The sequence below is a fragment of the Cryptomeria japonica genome, chromosome 6, assembly GCF_030272615.1.
Source record: "Cryptomeria japonica chromosome 6, Sugi_1.0, whole genome shotgun sequence".
In the NCBI taxonomy this organism is placed as follows: Eukaryota; Viridiplantae; Streptophyta; class Pinopsida; order Cupressales; family Cupressaceae; genus Cryptomeria; species Cryptomeria japonica.
Window position 1 is genome coordinate 172,585,256 of NC_081410.1, and position 21,849 is coordinate 172,607,104.

Genomic DNA, 21,849 nt, shown 5'->3' on the forward strand with positions numbered 1-21,849 from the left:
TAACCAAGCATCCTGGGGCCATAAAAGTTTATGAGAGGTTATGATAATTAAAATAAAACATGGATTTTTAACCATTTTTTAACAACTCACAAATTTGAGGTACTTCCTTTGTAAACTGACCTTGCCAACCATATCGCTCTATAGAAAAAATATTGAAATAACATATCATATGAGCTTGTATGGCCATAAAATTAAAACTAGGGGCATTTGAGACCAAAATATTAGGTGGGTTGCTTTCAGATTTAACAAATTTACAACTTTTTTTGGATGCATTTTTTTAACTTGTGAATCAGTGATGTCGAGAAGTCGGTAATTTTCACAAGTTTAGAACCAATGTCAGGAAGTCGACCATTTTCCTAAGTTTAGAACCAATGTCAGCAAGTCGGCCATTTTCCTAATTTTAGAAGTTAAAAATTTGACAAAGGCTAACTATGAACTAGGACTTTAAATTTGGCCAAGTTCAAAAATGGACCAACAAGGCATTACAATCCCCCACTAGGAATAGGCTTACATGTAGAATCTTGCAAAACTATTGGGATGTATAATTCTCAACTATGTTGCATCCTCCCAAGTCACTAAATTCTCATCAAATGGGTCTAACTAGGCCCTTACCTAATCTAGTTGTTGTCCTCGAAGTTCCATGTTTCAATGTTGTAGGATGTGTATGACATCCAAAGAAAGTTTCTTAACTTGCATGACTTGCAAAGCACCCTAATCAAATACATGTGTCACATATAGAATATAATAACAAAGAATGAAAACACACAACACATCATGGATGCATGAAAGACCATGTAGCAAGGCAAGACGATGCGTGATAGGACCATCCTCTCAAGGATCTCAAAATGTCCAACAAAATGTGATGTAATCTCAAACAATTCCCATAATAGATTGGTTTCTTACATGATAACACTTTCAAAAACACAGTCACCCATTGAGAAATGTCCTTCCAATCTCTTCATAATGTCCTACTTCTAATGATCACAAGTTGTCAACAACTTCTCCCTAATCTAAACGATCATCCGCTCCATATCTTAGAGTATCTCATGACCTTAAATAACATGGTCCTCCAATCTGGCCCAACTCAACAAGGTCTAACAAGTTTGATCATAAAATGCTTGAAATAATGTCATGTCAAGAGAAGTTTGGTGCACATCATTATTGGAAAGCTCCATAAGATACAAATGTTCACCCCATATGAACTATTGGTCTATAACATACATGCAAACCTTGTCCTCAAGCACATAGTTCCCTCTCTCTATTTAGCTACTTATCTTAGGATGACCTAGGTGAAACTAAAATTAATTTGGGCACCCAGGGAATACTATAATGATTTCCACAACAAGGATGTGAACATTGAATCATGATAAAAATAATCTTAAATGGTACTCTTGCAAGTGTACAAAATCCTGCATAAACACACATGCCATATATTCTCTAGAGTAATTAAATAGTAGCATTAATTGTAACCATATTTGAACATATCCTAATCCTGATCATAAACGAACCCTAATTCTAACCCTAAGTCTATTTAAAGCTTAATCTTAAGCCTAACCATAACTGAATTATAAAAAATAGTGTAGCCTTAACTAAAAATTGGCCCTAAGTCAAATCAAAGTTAAACTCTAACCCTAACTATAATTAAAGCTTAACCCGAAACCTAATTGAATCTTAACCCCAACCCTAATGGCAACTCTAATTGTTACCATGGATAAATAATTAATTTTTTTAGTTTAAAAAGATGAGGATTTAAAAACAAGCTTCTCTTTTTGCAATGTTATCATATCAAATGGATGTATGATTTTTCATTTCATTTTAGTTTCATCATTGATAGTGTAAATCATGAATAGGAGTCATGAATAGGGAGGATGGTTCAAAATGGAAAACACCTAAAGCGCTATCCATCTTCATAAACTAATAATTATGATGAATTCATATTGTATTGGTACAATAATTCACATAACAAAATTAATTATTTTTTAAATCTATAGAATACATTTCATTAATTATGAGTATTACTAATCAATACTAACAACTTTGAAGTCATGTCTACTAAAGATTAAATTAACACATTATCATAACTACCAAAGCGTGGTCAATTACCCTATTATAAATAACTACCCGACTTTGAAACATAAAATAAACATATAATAACAACTACTAAAACATGTTCAACTACCCTACCACATGCAAGTGTCAACCCCAATCATTTCCTTCCTTGACAGAACTCAATTGAAATGCAACTTCAAAGCTGAAAGGATAATGCTCATTTTTTCATTTAAAATTGTTTTCTAATAAATCTAAATAAACATAAATTCATATATAGACTATTAATGTATGCAAATTATAACATCCAATATATTTCTTGTCCCCTCTACTGAAAATGGATTGTTGTCTCTTACCCCGCCGGTTTCACCGTGTGTTGACACAACTTATGCCTCACCTGCTAGTTGCGGTTATGTGTCTACGATGGTATCTCTTTCCCCGTCGGTAGCTTCACAGGGTTTTGGCACAACTTATGTTGTTGGTTGTGATCATGTGCCTACGATGGGTGTTGTTCCCTCTTCTGACACTCTTTTTTCCAGTCTGGAAAGATTAGTGTTGGGCCCTTCAGATTGGGAAGTTGTAGTAGCTAAAGTTGAAGATGGTTGGATTCCTGTTAAAGGGAAGAATTCAAATTCGTCCAAGCCTTCTTTTGATTTGACTCTTCGTTCCCACAAGGCCAATTGCAAATCTTGAGGGCCCTAGTAGTTGGTTGTTTGGGCTGGTTTTACTGGCCCTTTCTTTGTTTGTGTTGTGTGTTGTCTTTTGGGGCAGTCCCTGTTTCTTTGGTTGTTCTATCTAGTTGGGCTTTCAATGCTTTATCTATTTTATCATTTGTTGTAAAGGGTTTCGAGGCCCCTTCAAAACCTACTTTTCACTTAATCTAAAATATATTTATATCAACCACCCATATATTTATGCTACACAAAAGTTACAACCTACACAATTAAAACAAAACAAAAAAACCAAGATTGATGTCACATTAAATAACAAGATTCATTAGAAATAACAACACTAGAAATTTTTTATGTTGTTTGTATGCGGTTGATAGTTTTTTACTATGTGAAGGGTTAGCACCCTAGTTAACGTTGCTTTACTAATCAAAAACAATAAATTGATTATGCCAGTCATGTGGTGAAGAACTAGAACTTACCTTTTGATGTCTCTATTCCTATCAAGAAAGTGAAGAAGTCTAGAGAGATATTATATGGTGTCCTCCTCCTATAGGTTGGATCAAGATCAACTTTGATGGGGCAACCAAGAGTAATTTGGGGCCAGTTGATAGTGGGAGAGTGTTGAGAGATTTTAATGGCAGGGCTGATTTGAGTGGTGACACTCCCTTTGGGTATCCAAACTAACCACCAAGCTCAAGCTGCGACAACCTATCACAGCTTGAAATTGGCTTTTTTCTCAAGGTTTTAGCAAAATTTGGTTGGAAGGGAACTCTTTAAACATAATAAATTGCCTCCAACATGGTAATACCCCTAGTTGGTTCATTGAATCCTATATCAAGGACTCCTTGGCTATCCTGAATTCCTTAGAGACTTTTTATATCTCTCATATTTATATGGAGGGTAATGGCATTGTTGATGTATTCGCCAATGTGGGGGTCCCTAGTAACTCAACTCACTTTTCATATAATGATGAGTCCTTACCCTTATAACATTAAATGCATCATGAATATTGATGACCATCAAGGTGGCATTAGAAAAATCAACTAAAGTTATGATAGGTTGTGTACACTTCACACGGATTATGCATGTCATTTGGGCTTTTTTCATGGTTTTCATTAATGGGATTGTATTAATCCTCTCATTTTCTTGGTTTTCTCTCAAATAGTTTCTATGGGTGGTGACGGGAGCATAATTGAGCCCCTCTCTTGTGAGAGAATTGAAAGGAAAAGAAGGATTTGCAAGATCTTGAATGGCGAGGGTGTCACCCCTTGGATGACCAAGATTTTTGTGAAAGAGTGGAAAGATCACACTTTGGTGGTTGATGGTAAGTTGTTGGTTGTCACGAAAGGGCTCATAGCTAATAGCACAGATTTATCCAACAATGGTAGGAGGATTTTTAAAGACAAAAAACCCATTGACAAAGCCATGAAATTTTTCATCAATTGTAAGGAAATAAGCAAGCTTGTTAAATTTTCTTCTAGGTGGATATTACAAAACTTCTATTAAATTGATTTGGGCTAAAGTAGTTGAGGTTCCAATGCCTTATTTTACTTTGGATCGTCATTTTACTATTGTCTATGGCATTCACTTTATCTTATTCATTTTCACCACAAACATTATGTGTCCTTTCCTTTTTATCGGCTTGCCTCCCCTTCAATTTGGGCTAAAAGAGCACATACAGAATGCTAAGTTTTTTGTTTTGCATGAGGGTCTTATTTTGTTGATCATGAAACATTTTAAAACCCTTCCTTCCCCTTCTAAGAAACCTACTAGTGGCCGCAAAAAAAATGTGTTGAAATATCATCTGACTTAGAAACAAAGGTTGAGGGTCTGAGGATGATGAGGATTAGAGAGTTTAGGAGGGAGTTGATACCTTTTCCAATTCCCTTCTAAGGATGACCAAGGCAATAGGGTCAAGTCTGCTAAGAAAAGAAATAGAGCCTATATCTCTTGGTCTAATGGGTCACAAATAAAGGAAGAAGAGTCCACAAATAATTTGTTTGTTTTGGCTTAGAAAGGTAAAAATAAGAAACCATGGGTTGATAAGGATATAACTCTCTCTCTCTAAATGGAAGGAGAACATTGATTTGACTACTAATGACAATCATGATATTGCTTTCTCTCTAAATGGAAGGGAGAGGTTGATATGGCTACTAATGATAATCCTAACATTTTACCAGAGAAAGTTAGAGGAGACTTGCGTCTTTCTCTCTAAGACCTCAAAGAGTAGGGAGGATATTTATAATGTGCTTGGCCTTGCAAAGGATAGTGTGGTGGGTCAGTTTCAACTTACCAAAATGTTTCACATGGAGATTAATCAAATTAACATTAAGCTGATATCTTTGCAAAATACGTTAGTTTCCAATAATGAGGGTATTATTGAAAATGGGTTTGGTGTGAATGGATATTTTTAGTTTACCTTAGATGATATGAAGTGAGAGGTGAGTTTGATGAAGAGTGCTTTCAAGAATGGAATTCAAGGAATGAAGAGTGATTTTGAGGGTAGAATTTAGGGCATGGAGGAGAAACTACAAGTAGTGAACCAAAAATTGAAAAGAATTATTAAGCCAGCAAATGCACTATCCAAAATAGTGTTGAAGGCATTCATATACTTTCTAAAAATCTTAAGGAACTTAGAAATGACCAAATTTTGGATGTGGCCAATGCAAGGGAGATGATTTGTTCCATTCAATAGGGTCTGAATGCTAGGACTTGGGGCAAGAAGAAATCCGTTGAGGCTAAGAAGAAGGATTTCCATAAGCTAGTTGACCTTCATAAAATTTATTACCAGTAAGAGATGGAGATTGTTGGTGCGCTAAAGTTGTTGAAGTAGTTCTTGTGGTGTTCATTGTTTTTTTAGTATTGTACACTGGGTGCTTGTCTGAATTTGTTCCAGGTCTGTTGTTGTGTGAACTCCAACCAATTAGAATATCAAGCTGCCAATAATAGTAAAAGACGGGCCAACAATGCAAATGAACGCCTCTTAGATAACCAAAAATGTCAGTTGATGGAAAATGACTGTCACAGTCAAAATCTTTAGCAAATAAAAGCTCAAACTAGAAACTCCCTCGATGCCAATAAAATTAAGTGGAGAAATTCCACAGGACCGGGTAACATAAAATCCGTAATAAACCTTCTACGTCCCTGAAAAGGGCCAGATTTGACTACAGGAAAATAATGTGTTGCAAAGAAATATAATTGATGCTTTGTATGCAAATGAAATGGCACTCACAAAGCAAATGAATTAGCTTGCAAACAAACAATGATCTCAAAAATTGATGAACATTCTCAAATATGGAAGGAGTCGCCAAATGGGGACTCTAATATCATAGAGGAAATATCAATTTCTCAAGACCTACAAACAGCTATAAACCTTCACAATAGTGAATATGATATTTCACCAATAGATGAATGATAATGAGATTGAGATTAAAATGCATTGTACATAAGCCTACTTATATAGGCAAAGGCTAGGATGCGAGCACCAATGAAGTGTGAGGGTGGGTATAACCACCTGCTAACTAATGGCACAAAATACTAAATGCAAGTAACTAATAAAATATAATAAAGTTTACCTAACACCTAAGGAATGATAATTTGCCTTAGTAAACTTGAGTTATAAGTACATATAATCTACTCCAACAATTTTCAATTACAATTTTTCTTCTTTTGGGGCTATTGTTGTGTAGTCTTGTTTATCTTCTAAGAAGCTTACTGTAGAGGGGTTTTGGGTTCCTTCAAAACCTATTTTACCTATAATAAAAACCAACATTAAAAAGATAACCTTAAAGTTCATATTACAGGGACTTCATATTTTGAAAAATTTAAGCATTTCACTTCAAAATACTATAAATATTCTTTCCTCGTATCACCTGCATCTTTAGATTTCTTGTAAGCTAACAATGCATAGCTTTGAGTCCTCCCTCCCTTGAGGCAATTTTAAATTCTACGTATGGTGCTTCGAGTCCCTCTGCCCCTGTCAGTCCTGTTGTAAATCTTGGTGGCTTATCATCTGGCGTGGGAAGTTTGCATGCTTCCTCCCCTCTAGGTGTGGCTACGAATCTTGATTTGTCCCGACCTTGTGCCTCTAGTGAGGCTCTGTCTGCTGGGCAGAGGCGATTGGATTCGAAAGCATGTTTTCAGCAAGGGTTAAAGAGACAGAAGTTTGACATAGGGTTTATTCTCATCTCTAATGCTATCACTATTAAGCTGAAAGCGGAGACGGAAGTGGAAATAGATTACAATGTTTATATTTTTTCTACTCATGGTGTTATCTGTCGATTTAGAGGTTTTTGGCCAAGCCTCCCTCAATTGTATGTCTGGATCTCATAACATTGGGAGCCATTCATATCTATCCTATGTCTAAAGGGTTTTTCATAGCTAAGTTTGAAATTGGTAAGGAAAGAGACATTATTTTATGTGATCATTATTTTAGCTAGGAGGATAAATTCATGTTGATGATTAAACCTTGGCATGAAGATTTTAATCCCTCTTCTGAATCTTTTAACAAGATACGGATTTGGGTTTGGCTGCCTAATCTTCCCCTTCATCTTTGGGCTAATCCTCTTTTGGAGGAAGTGGGTGATGCCCTCGGTGATTTTTTGATGGTGGATGACGAATCTTCTAATAATCTTCACTCTGCTTTTGCTCGTATTCTGGTTGATATGGATGTCTCAAAAGGGTTGCCTGCTGAGATTGTGCTCAAATCTTCTAAGGGTTGTCGGGTTCAATCTTTGGACTATGAGGGTTACCTTTTTCGGTGTAGAAGATGTTTTAAAATAGGTCATGCGGCTGCACAATGCGGATTAGAGAAAAATACTTTTGCGGCTTCGTGGTGGAAAGGGGCTTCTGAAGTGCACTATACGATTGAGAAAAAATCTGAGCAACCTAGGAGTTTTTCTCAAGTGGTTGCTTTGGATTCATAGGGTGTTGCAGCATCTCCTCTGATGAATGTTGACGCGACATCTTTGGATATTTTAAATGGAGGGAATGTTGATGCAAACAAGGTTGTACATGATGTTTCCCCAAAAGTGAGTGGGATTGTCCCCTAGGTTGCTTTGTCTTGTGATAATGTTCCTACTATCAATCTTGGAGAATCTTTTGATGTTGGAAGGAAAGCTTTTGATTCCTTTGATAGGGTGTTTACTCTTTCTTTTGGTTCTCCTTCTCTGCTTGATGGTGGACTTTCGCTGGCTTGGCATGACAAGGTAGTTTAGGTGGAGAAGGGTTGGATTACCCTCTTTTGATATGACTCTTCGTTAAGGGAAAGAATGCTAAGCCTTCAAAACCCTCTTTTGATATGACTCTTCGTTCCCACAAGAGTAGTGCAGAGTATAAATCTTAATGGTTTTTGGTTGGGGGAGCCTTGGCTAGATTTTCTAGTCTTTCTCTAGAGTTTTGGTTCAAGTTGTGGGAGCCTTCTGTTAAAACCCATGTCTTTATTTTAGAGAACTCTTTCCCTAGTTCGCTTGGTCTTTGCCCCATCTGTATTACATTGTACTTGTCTTCTATGGGGTTGTTTTGTTGTAGTGATCAGTTTGGGCTTAATATCTTGTTACGTCTAAACGGATCTTCTTTTATAAAAGGTTTCGGGTACCTTCAAAACCTATTTCTGCTTTAATTCAAAACTATACATAGCTCAACTTGCTTACCATCCCTTCTTCATCATTAACTACCTCTTAGTTACTCAATTTCTTCAAATTTCTACATGTTTTCTCATGAAAGCTTGAGTTCATTGCAAAGTGAATGAAAGTTTGTTTTCTTACACCATTGAATGTAGATTTATGAAAATTTTACAACAAAAAAAGCTAATACATTTCAATACCAAATTGAACTCTAGTTGACAAAATGGAATGTTGTGATTTTTAAAGACCTTTAATTAAAATAGAATAAAAACTTTAATTATAATATAACTTTATAATTCATAATATTATCATTTTATTTTATAATATATATCATTAAGAAAACTATTAATTTATTTTTTAAAAGAAAAAAAAATGTTTTATTTGCTTTTAAAAATTGTCATAAATGTTTTTTTAATATAAATTTAGAAACCTACCTCTACACTAGAAACATAAAGTGGATATACATAAAATCCATTTTTAGGAAAGGTGTCATTGTCCATTAAATGACAATTTATTATTTGATATTTTAAACAAAAATAAATAAATAAAACAATATAACATAGTTTTTTTAATATTGATAAAATAATATGACATAGTTTTTTGTTTTTTTTTGTTTTTTGTAAAGTGGGTAAAAACTTTATTAATAATCAGACACTAGAATTACAAAGAAAACCAGGGCCCCAAGGCCCCAGAAAAGAAACACAAGCCCAACCCAAAATCAGCCAGTTTCATACACATCCATGTCCTCAGCAAGAATCTTCTACAAGTCTTGAAATTAATCTGAGGAAAGATGCTCTCAACCTTCCACTTTCCAATCACTACCGTGTTCCGAGGCCCACTTAGCCAAACAATCTGCTACTCTATTCCACTCACGAGTGATGTGGATGAAAGACACCTACTCCATAGCCAAGCTAATATGAAAAATATGACGAACAATCTCTACCAACTGCTAATGAAACCCACTCACCTTCTACTCTATCAACAAGTTCCCAACAATTTGTGAATTTGATTCACAGATAACCTTCCTTTGACCCAACTCCCAAGCACGGTCCAAGGCATAGAGAATTGTAAAACCCTCCATAAAATTAGTAGAATGTCACCCTTTATGAACCGAAAATAAGAAAACCACCTCCCCCATACGATTCCTACCAACATCACCAACCCCAGCAAGACCTGGGTTACCCCTAGATGAGCCATCAGTATTAATCTTGATAAACTCATCCTGAGGAGGCATCCATCTTCCCATCCTTTGAACCTTCTTCAAAGTACGTCTACCTCTCCTAACACAAGCTGAGGCAAGAGACATCTCTTGCAACCCCAACCTACTCACAATATCTGCCTCATCTCTATTCAGAGGAAAATGCACCTCACATTTAGCTTACACCGTCTCCCGGATCATAACAATGATTTTGTTCCACACTTACTGAACCACCAGTCTGACCTCATGAAAGATCCTCTTGTTCCTCTCGATTCAGATCTGCCACGATATGAAAATTGGCCCAATGTACCAGACAGTCTGGAGGAAGGAGGAGATGATAGGAGGTCTACCCAAACTACTCCAAAACTCTACCAAGGAATCCGCGTGAACACAAGGATGCTTTTACACCCCCCACCAATAGTACCAAATAAGCATAGAGAAGGTGCATCTAAAGAACAAGTGTGAGGAGTCTTCCTCCCCATTACCACACAAGGCACAAATGGAAAGCCCCAAAAATCCTTGCTTGTGAATATTGTCCCGGGTTAGGCATCTATTCAAAGCCTAAGTCCAAGCGAAGCAGTTACACTTTGGCCAAGAAAGATTATTCCACACTTGTTTCCACCAAGGTACCTCTCTTCCCTCAACTCTTCGGTTCAACAGTTCCCGATATCCACTAGCTACAGTAAAGACGCCTTTAGGATTCGGAAACCAAACAAGTCCATCCCTACCCTTGAGAGAATTACAGTGTCTATTTGCCAGAATGTCATGCAACTCCGCACACTCTTCCTCCATCCCAACAACCGGCCACTCATTAGGAGCCTCCCACTGATCCATCTCTAGTCGCCCATACCTATACATAGCCTTGAAGTCACTCACCCTAGACCACCCTACCTCCAAAGACCTCTGGCAAAGATTCCCAAGGTTGGGAAACTGGTCCAGGATGGGGGGTAACCATCCCAAGAGTCGTTCCAAAATAGGACTTCTTCCCCCCTCCTGCAAATCCAAAAGAGACCTTCCTTAATAAGAGAAGCCTCCTTCTTAAGAGTACTCCAAATCATTGAGCCTTTACCCTCCAGCAGAGATCTTGAAATTTCCTCCATCGGGATCCTATGCATATATTTGTAGGCCAAAATCCTAGCTGAGCCACGATCCTGCTCAGCACACCACCTCGAGTACAATTTAACCGCCAGAGCCTCCATAGACTGCCTTAAACCAAGCCCCCTCAACTACTTTGGGCTACACAGCAAATCCCAATTGACAAGACTCCATTTGGAGGAGGAGAGGCTACATGTCCATAAGAATTGCCTAGCCAGAGAGTCCAACCCCTTCAAGAACCACTTAGGAGCCACTTGAAGCATACAACGATAAATCGGAAGATCCTGAACCACCGACTGAATCAGTTGAACCCTCCCAGCAAAGGATAACCATCTATTAGTCCAGTGATCAACCTTCGTGTGAAACTTATCCAAGATACCCTGCCAAGTTTCCCTAGGAGGGTTACCAGGTGAAATAGGAATACCCAAATAAGTCAAGAGAAAAGAGCCAACTTGGAATCTCAAGATAAGAGCAATCCTCCTTTGAATAGAACCAGGAGTGTTCAAAAAGAGGATAGAAGATTTATTCTCATTAATCATCCGGCCCGAAGCTGCAAGATAAATATCCAAAACCTTTCTCAGATTAGTGGCCTCTCTGATCTGAGCAAGTCCCGTCAGGGTCGTGTCATCAACAAACTGCAAGTGAGACTGCGGCTGCAAGTCATTACCCCAACTCCATCCCTGAATAAGTCCTCGACCCACATTATACTTAATCAACCTCCCCAAACCCTCAACCAAAAGAATGAATAGGTAAGGGGATAGGGGGTCCCCCTGGCAAAGACCCCTAGAAGCACCAAATAGCTCAGTGTGATCTCCATTGATTAGCACCGAGAAAGATGTATATGTAACACAACTCATAACTCATTGGATCCATTCATCAGTAAAGTCAAACGCCCTGAGAATCTTCTGGAGGAAGGACCAACGAACTCTATCATAAGCCTTAGCCATATCCAGCTTATTAAACATAGCTTTTTCCTTAGAAATTGCCATAGAGTGAATAGTCTTTGTAGCAATGACCACCCCATCTAGGATTTGGCGCCCTTCCACAAACCCACTCTGCTCCTCCGAGATAACATCCCCCTGACACTTTTTTCAACCTATCCGCTATCAGCTTAGAGATGATCTTGTAAATCACATTGCAGAAAGAGATAGGTCGGAATTGACCTAATCGGTCAGCCCCATCACATTTTGGGATGAGTGCAATGAAAGTCGCATTCAAGGCCCGAAGCATCTGCTTATTCCTCTGGGACTCCTGAACTACTTCCCATAAATCCAGTTTGATAATATGCCATAAATCTTGAAAGAATTCAACCGGGAACCCATCCGGTCCAAGAGCCTTTCCCTTTCTCATGTGAAACACAATCCTCTCTAGTTCTTCCATTAAAATGGGACCCATAAGCTGCTCATTCATCTCCCTAGTAACTGGAGAAGGGATGCAATCAAGAACTTGATTCTCCTCCATCGAATCCCCCTGAGAATCCTCCCTGAAGAGGGATCAGAAATAAAGTAAAGACTCCCTATAAATCTCATGCAGGGATAAAAGTTGCTCCCCTATATCATTAACCAGAACCGGTATGGCATTTCCATGTCTTCTTTCTTTCACTGAGTTGAAGAAGAAGGCAGTGTTCTTATCCCCCTCTTGAAGCCAATCAATACGAGCTCTTTGTTTCCAGTAAATTTCCTCCCTAAGCTCTCATTCCTCAAGAGGCTTGACAGCCCTATCTTCCTCCCTAAGCAAGGCTTCAGAAAAACGATGCTCTCTGATGTCGCTAGTGATGCCATTCAACACTATCTGAGCAGCTTTCTTAGCATCAAAAATATTCCCGAAACCCTGACGGTTCCACTGTTTAAGCTTAAGCTTAACAAATTGTAGCCGCTTGGCAAAAGTGTACATAGCAGTGCCAAAGGCTGGCCTCCCTTTCCTCCACCACTCCGCTACAAGAGTCTGCAAAGAAGGATCCCGAAGCCACATAAGTTGGAATTTGAATGAAGGAGAGCGAGCGACCCGAGCAGAAGAAGAAACCAACTTGATGAGTCAGTGATCAGACCCTCTCCAGTCGAGAATCTCCGAGCTTGTGGACCACTCCCCACCAATCCAAAAACTAGAAACCAGAAAATGATCCAGCCTTTCCACAATCCAATACTCCCCTACTCTCCTATTGTTCCAGGTGAACAAACCATTACCAGGCTTAATGTCAACAAGATGCAACAAAGCTATGTTATCCCGAAAAAGGAAAGACAAAGGTTCTAACCGCATAACACCCCCCTTCTTCTCACTCAACTCAAGGATGGCATTGAAATCGCCCGCCTTAACCCAAGGATGAAAAGGGACCAACTTTCGCATACAAGAGATATGGGACCATAATTTCTGCTTACCCTGAAGATCAGTGGGGGCATAGATGTTAGTAACCAAGATATATTCCCCAATCTCAAGACTAGAGACTACCCCGGATAACGAAGATCTAGAGGCCGCCCACCAAATAGGGCGAATCCTTAGAGGGTTCCAAAGATAGGCCACCCCTCCTGAGGAGCCCACAGCCCCAATACACTAACACTGGCATCTCCTCCAAAGCTTTGGCACCAAATCCATCATACTTTCCACATAAAGTTTTATCTCCTGCAAAAAAAGGATATCAGGAGAATGGCTCCTTATCAACTCCCGAACAACTTTTTGTCTAAGGTCATTGTTCAAGCCCCTCACATTCCATGATAAAACAATCATTTAGGGGGATTGGAAAAGTGAGAATCCAAAGTCTTTACTGACCCTGACTCAACCAAATTCTCCCCCATCAATTTGATCTTCTCCAAGTCCTTTTTTCTGCCAACCTTTAAATTCTTCTATGATGATCCTTTCTTAATGTCTTTCTGGTGGAGACCCAAATGTGAGCCCATCTTGTTACTTTTGGCCCCAGCAGATTCCAGTTTTTGAGCTGAAGCAGAGACCTCCCCCCCAGCCAACTCCACTGCAACACTAGGAATGGTCCCCAACTGAGCCACAACTGGCTTATCCATCTCCATTTCTTGGCTCCCAGCAATTTGCAAAGCCTGGGTCGAGTCCCAATTTACACTATCATTGACCAACCCTGATGCACCCTGATCCAAAGGAGTCAGCCCAAGGTTCACCTCCTGTTGGGTGAGGTCATCCAGGGCTTCAAACCTATTAAAGGTATCCTCCTCTTGTCTCTCTTGTAGGGGCCTCTTTTGTCCCCGATTCCTATTCTTTCTCTTAACTAGGAAAAAACCATCAAAACCCACAACTTCCCTAGTCATGGTGGCTTTTCCTTTATCAGCCCCATCTATGTTACGGGTCGGCTATTGAGATAGGCACACCATCAGTTTGTACCTAGGACACTTGCACTGCAAGTGACCGTACTCATTACACAGTCGACACCGAAAAGGTAAAGTCTCATAATCCAGCTGTTGAACCCAGGAATAAGAACCCGCACACATATCTATAGCATCTGGCAGAGGCTTACCAAGATTAATTTCAACACAGATACGAGCGAAGGTCATAACCCTTCTCCCCAGGGTTTGCGATGAGGCTCCAACTGACCTCCCAAGCATTGAAGCGAGCCTCCATAGCACATCCTCCCGACAACATTCCACCGGAAGATGCGATAAACAGACCCACACTGGGACCCTATTCGGGAGTTCCTCTGAAGGGTTGAACCCTGCATGCCAAGGTTTGATGAACAACCCCACCTAGTTGTAAAAATAGGGCCCTTCTTCAAAAACCCTACTCCAATCCTCCATGCAATTGAAGGTAACCATGAAGTAGTTGTTTGTCACTAGCATAATCTCCATCTCCCCTTCCGGAGCCCAAGACCTCTAAGCCCGGTTCTCCAAAAAATGCAGAGAAACCCTCATCCCCAAAAACTTGTAGTATAACGAATGTTTAGAAAAGTAATCGACATCTTCCGCTCTCATCTCCAGAGGAATACTCAACATTGGTCTCTCACTACACTTCTCCAAACAACCATTAATCTTCGAGATCCGAGAACCTCCGGCACTTCCAGCCCTGAATTTCGAGGCAAAAAGGTTATTATCAAAGGTCTTTACATTTTGGGGTGGAGATTTCAAACCCACCGCAGCCCGGAAATCCATATCATGAGGCGCCTTCGAGGCCTCTCCACCAGATCTAGCCATCGCACCACTCGGAGAGCCCACCTCCTGAAAGGAACTGGCCAAGGACGCCACACCCCCTTGCAACCACTCACCCTCTCCCCACCATGCGGCACGAACCCCCCACTGCCCTTCCCCATGGACAGGTTGCAGCTTCGCAGGAACCCTAAGCCCCTGCCGGGAGCAGTCACCTCTCCACCTTCACTCTCGCAACCCTAAAGCAAACCCCTCCCGCAGCAACACCCCCGACCGCAAGTGTCGCCAGCGCGTCGCCACACCAGCATGCAGGCTCCTCCTACGAGCTAGGGTTGCGATGCCCTAGCCCACGGTCGACTCCCTCCACGCGCAACGCCATCCAAAATTCAATCATAAGGTCCTTTTCGTTAACATAGTTTTTTTAATATTGATAAATATTTATAACTTAACAAATAAAAATTTAATTTAAAATAAATAGATGACAAATTATTTATGTATCGAATGTATACAAGTGTCAATTTAAATTGCATAGAGTTTTTATTAATGGAGATTAATTATGCAAGTGTAATACGCCTCTTGACTTAATAAAAGAATATAATAATTATAGGAATATATTTTTTAAATATTTAAATTAATAAGATAAATAAGATGTTAAAATATAATAAATGAAAAGAAACTAATTAGTATATAAAATAAAATTTTAATTGATAATATAATTTATTAATTATAAATATTGAATTATCTAAAAATGAGTATTGAAGATAAAGTTATTATGTTATTAATTGGGTATTTTTCCTTTTTACTTTTTTATTTAAAATTAATCAATATAAATGATTGTTAATTACGCTGAGAGGCGTATTACACTCACATAATGGATGCACACATATGTGTTAATAAAAACTAAAACCATTTAATTTGACGTGCATATGAGTGTCATGTAATTAAACAAAATAACTAAAATTAAATTAAATAACTTAAACTTAATACAGTCAATTCAATTAAAAAATTAAATTAAATTAAATAACTAAAAATAAAAATAAAAACTATAACATAATAAAATTTAATAATTGTTTAAAAATTAAAAAAAAATTAAATACAATAACTTAAGTTAAATTAAATTAAATAAAGTAAGTTAAATTAAATTAAAAAATTAAACATAATAAAAGAATTGTATAAAAAATTAAAAAAATCAAATAAAACAACTTAAATTAAATTAAATTAATTTAAATTAAATAACTAAAATTAAATTAAATTAAATAGTTTTCTTTAGAAAAAGAAGAAAATAAAGTTTCTTTACACATCACTTAAATTAATAAACTAAATTAAACAATTTAAATAAATTTAAATTAAGTAATTTAAATATAGTAAAATTTAAACTAATTAAAATTTAAATACTATATATCGAGAAAAAAAAAAATTAAATACTATATAAGAAATAAAAAATAAAATAAAACAACTTAAATTAAATTAAATTTTAATTAAATAAAATAACTTAAATTAAATTAAATAGTTTTACCATAGCAAAATTTAAGTTGATTAAATTTTAAGAATTGTATTAGAGTTAAATAATCAAATAAAACAACTTAACTTAAAAAAAATCAATTAAATTAAATAACTAAAGAAAAATTAAATTAGCCATCAACGTGATCTACAATCACCCATCTAATGCAACTCTAATGGGGATCAATTCAACTATAAAAAGAAATGTTGAAAATATACAAAACCAAAATGGAATGCTTGAAGCTAATTTCAAAAGATTTCAACTACAATTTTGACATCAATTAGATAGCTTTACATTGTTAGACATTTGTTATATTTGTCAAGAATGTTATATAGGAATCAAAGTATCTCACACCGCTCAAAATCTTGTATGCACTAGATCTCGACAAGAGAGATATTCATAGATTTTCAGCTTCAAATAATATCTAGATCGCGAGCCACAACCAGAGAAGCTAGCAAATCTCTCAAGTAGAAATGTTGATTGCATGTGTCAGCCCAATACTACAAGTTACACATGCAATTGGTGGTCAATATAGATACAAAGGACAAACAATAAGTTTCCCACATAAATGTTGAACATGTTTCACAAATTTTGCCACATATAATAGATCATTTACCAATCATTATTGTCCAAAGAAGAGATCAACATGATACCAATTATAACTTTACAGTCAATAGGGATCTTGTGTATAAAGCACTTAAATACAAAGTAGAGCATGACAAGTTTTACTCTAATTTTAGAATTGATGAAAATGCTTTCAACAATCTATCAACAAATTGTGATGAAAATATTTTCAGCAAATTGAAGACAATGCACAAACCATTTGATTCTGATGCAAATGAAATCATATTTGTAGGTCCAATGATAGAAACAGATGAAAGTAATATAATTTAGCACACAACATCAATGACTTTTGAAACCTCTCACTATTCACAGAGAGATGGAATTGATCCATGCATGGGTTAATAATTCTAATGCAAATCCAATAGCATTGATTGATTGGCCAAGAATTAGCGCATCTCCTATCAATGAGTATGTCACAAATTACTTGATATGGAATTCCCAACATTGTTTCCTGATGGACAATGTAACAGGTTAGAACCTCGAATGAGGCTAATGCATTTGCATGAATTTGTGAAGCATCTATTGAGGTATAAGGATCATTGTTTTGGCCAACATCCAAAATTCATATAATTTATGATGAATATGATAATGAGACATCGTGCACAGAATTCATCTGCGGTATTTGTGAAAAGAAGTTTTCAAGACATGTCAATCACGATTAATGAGTTGTGTTAGCATATGGAAAACATGCCACACTCTCATCTAGCTGATAGACTAATGCGATTTGGAAACAAACTTAGGGGTACAAGGTAATACTGGACTCAATGTCATGCAAAACTGACATACATGCTTCATCAAATCATCTCTCCTACAATGGTTTTTACATTGAGTGTTGCAGACATGTATTGGCCTGATTTACATGCATTCATCCCAAGAACACCACCAAGTACTCCATGAGAAGTTCAAATTTGTTGAAGACAAAATGTTAATAAACTATCCTCATATTGTTGCACACTACATACATTTAAGACATACAATATTAAGAAAAGAAATTTTAGAAAAAGGAATGAATGTTAAAGAACACTAGACTAGATATGAATGACAACATAAGGGGTCATTGCTTGTGCATGGATTCATTTGGATGTGTAACGCCCCGCCAGGAAACCTCAAAGAGATAAAACTAAAACACTAGATAAGAGTGCAAATAATTTATTTTTAAAAACTTTAATAAGTTTAATGATACATTGAGTTAGCATTAAGTTAGATTACACAACGGAAAACTTTACTTAACACCTAAAGGATTTCCCAACTTGGTTTACTAGGTTTACCACTAACATTACTAAACAATAATTAATCCAATTAAGTTGTTGAAACTTAATAACATAATTACACTTAATCAATGGTTAATTTGTCCAATAGTCTTAATTATAGAAAATATGCTTAAGTTCATTCATTAAGAATCTAACCTTTACATTACATCTAATATTCAAATGAAACATATGCATTACATTAAATTTCCATACATATATTGTTTGCATCATAAAATAATAAATATATTGCATTTTACTAAATCACTAAGTTACAAAATCAGATAATGTTACATTACAATTTACATCTTGCCATGAAAGCATAAATATCAAATTAATAACAACTAACCATGAAAGGTCCAAAATATAGAAAGAATGATCCATAACAAATGGGATCCAAATGGATAAAAAAATGCTCAAATCCAAACGTAACTGAAACACTTGTGAAGCCAACTCCCACAAGAAGGGACGAACACCAGTTTGGTCGCAGCCCCCAATCGAAAGTCACTCTCCCTTGTGACACTTAACCAAAAATCAAACGAACTCCCAAAACCAAGGTATACATAAAATAGTACACGGAGTTCAAAACAATAGAAAACCACTTGGCCAAATCAACCCTCACATAAGATTAACTAACTGACAAATCCTTGACAAGAAACAACCACAGCTATGAAGCCAACCACATGACAATATCTGATACATTCGATAAAGGACTTGTAGTTTTGAAAATAAATGTGAATACTGTAACACGCACCTTCACTTATCTAAATTGACAATAATTTTCCATTTCATTTAAAATATCAGTCGACTAAGGTTCTCTTATTCACCGATAATTCAAATTACATCATATAGTTAAAATCACCATCTCACTACAAATTAAAAACCAAATCTCATTTATATAATTATACATATTTGTTATACATATAAAAATATAAATTACCTTATTTATTTATTAATCTATTATTAATATTTTTCCCAAAATAAACTAATCAATTTCATTTTTTCCAAATTTCTAAACAATATATTTTTTAATCCACTAATTAAAAAAGTGGCATGGTTGTGGGGACCATGTTGTGGTCTCCCCACAGCACAAGGTTGTGGAAGGCCATGACATGGCCTCCACCACCATGGCTCCCTTCCCATGGCTTGGGGAAGCCACGGCTCCCCAACCATGGGTCGTGGGGGCCCACGGCACCCCAAAGACCTCCAAAAATAAATTACATTTTATAATTTATTTTTTTTATAATATGTTTTTCTCAAAAAAGAAATTTCGATTTGGGCAAATTTTGTTAACATAACCCCATACAAGGGTGAAATTCAATCAATTTCAAACTTTCCCCAAATTAAAACACAAATATAGACTAATTTTCTATTTTACAACCAAATGTAAAACTTTACAAAAGAAATCTTTTTCCAAAAACACAGTTAACAGTCATTCACAAAATTCAACTTAAAACTATTTTTTTTCAACAAAGAAGAAATGATTGGGGAAAAAATAAGAAACTAAAGGGGTTTAAATTCCAAATATAAATGCTATCTTTCCCTTTCCAACAAAACTAAAATGAGTTTGCAACCAGATGAATTCAAACACAGATTTTTCTTCAAATCAATAAACTTGGAAAACAGAAGTTTTACAAACACCAACCTTAATAAAATACATTTACTAATTAAATACTTTAAGATTTAATAATTAACTTCACAAAACGCATAACACGCAACTCAAGTAAACCAAATAAACACATGACCCACATACCAAACATAGGGAACTGACGGACGACTGACGATGCTCACTTTAAGCAATGCTAGGGTTAAAATGTAGGGTCTTACAACTATCTCCTCCACTTCCATCGAGTCAATAAGGTACGCTCAAACCTGTGAAGCTAGGTGAAGACGATACCCCGTACCTACACGGTACTTGTACCTGCAATTATTTGCATCAATGAACCACATGCATATATATACAACTGCAATAAACACAACGATGAAGGAGAATCATGGCGTTCCCTATCTCACCGAAGTGAATGAAGGAAAATCATCTTCTCGCACCCCATACACTTACAAACATGAAACATGTATATAACACATCACACACATAAAATAAATGTGTCAGTCCATGTCAGTAATCCAATAAAATAACAGTTAAATATCAATAAGAAAATATTGCATGAACAACATACATTGCAACTCAAATTAAAGCATAACGCATCATAGCATAATGTTTGAGTAAAATATCACAATATAATGTATCCACTAATATCCACTGAAAAAGTCAACTGAAGTCAAACATGAATCTAAAAAGTTTGATCGAGGGAGGGGTACTACAGGATGCATGGAGCACCAAATATGGACAACATTGATTGGTCAAATGATGAGCAAAAGAAAAATTGAGACTTATTTTCATTCCATTGTTCACGCATGGAATCTTCGACAAGATCCACATCAGCAAAATATCTAGACATGTACATAAATATTTTTATATACATCTAATATATTACATAAACTTAATGATATGACTAATACATTCATTTGTATTTTCAATTGTAGGCATTCCAAAATTATCATCAACATCCATGTTTATAAAATACAACACAACTTTCAAAGATAGATATTGAGCATGACTATGAAGAGATACTAAACTCTATAGAACAATACGCGGTTTGCAGGGAGGGTGCATGCCTAAGGAAAAAAGGAGGCAAGATGGTTTGCAGGTAACTATTTAATTAGTCAAAAAAACACATGTTTAAATATATAAAGATTATCTCAATTAATGAAATATATGAGTTCATATTCATTATAGATATAAAACCCCTTGGCCGTTGAATCTAGAAGAATCCAAATTATATGAAGACATAGAGACAGGAGACAAAATTTGAACCAGCAAGAAATGATGAGAGAGTGAATTCACATAATCGTCGCATATTGCAATTATGAGGAGCAAATATAGATTGACAACATGTTATTTCCAAGCATCTTGTAATCAAATATATTGCAAAATATGTTGCAAAAATAGAAAAAATCTAAAAAATATATAGCCAGATGTCAATCTGTCTTTCAAACATGGAAAACCCTAATAATTTAGTTGCATGAGCATATAGAAGGCTTCTCATCAAGATAGTCATAGAAAGAAACATTGGAGCTCAAGAAACATGTCACGTGTTGTTAGAACTTTCATTAATAGAAAGCGGTAGAAGATTTGTTAATCTAAATGTTTCACGTGAGGTGTTTAAACCTATAGTTGTACATATTGAAGAGAATGATGAAAAACAAACAATATTTCTCATTTATGGATATAAATAAGACCTCCTTCTATGGAACATGTCTCATTGATTGATGCAGCAAGATCATGGTTTTATACTCAATGAAAAAGAGACAACAAATGGGAGCCAAGCAAAACTGCATCTATCATCAGAGTTATCCCTATGTTTGTATCTATTCCTCCACATGACTGAAATAAATGGATGGACTTTTGGTTTTCAAATTTATTGTCGTACAAACAATTTTGTGACATAGAAAGAGATATTGGTCATGATCATGACTCTATAATAGCAAAGTGGGAGTCATTCAACTATAATGCTTGGCACATGGAACAAACAATGGCTAAAGAAAATGTTGAAAATACCAATGATTCTAAAATTGAAGACAATGAACCTATTCAAAAAAATACCATAGAGCATGAATGAGAAATCTTATCTATGTTGCATCAAGGTCAAAATATACAAGTTTATGAAATAGATATGTTGGGAAGA

The 21,849-nt window shown here is 36.3% G+C and overlaps 1 long non-coding RNA gene across 1 annotated transcript in view; it reads right to left on the reverse strand.

Annotated features, from left to right (window-relative positions):
* Positions 1-18,361: 18,361 nt before the first annotated feature.
* LOC131071804 (uncharacterized) overlaps positions 18,362-21,849 on the reverse strand; it is a 45,710-nt gene continuing 42,222 nt past the window's right edge. The window contains exon 3 of the long non-coding RNA XR_009112596.2: positions 18,362-20,024. This is a non-coding gene — a long non-coding RNA (uncharacterized LOC131071804). The remainder of the gene's footprint in view (positions 20,025-21,849) is intronic.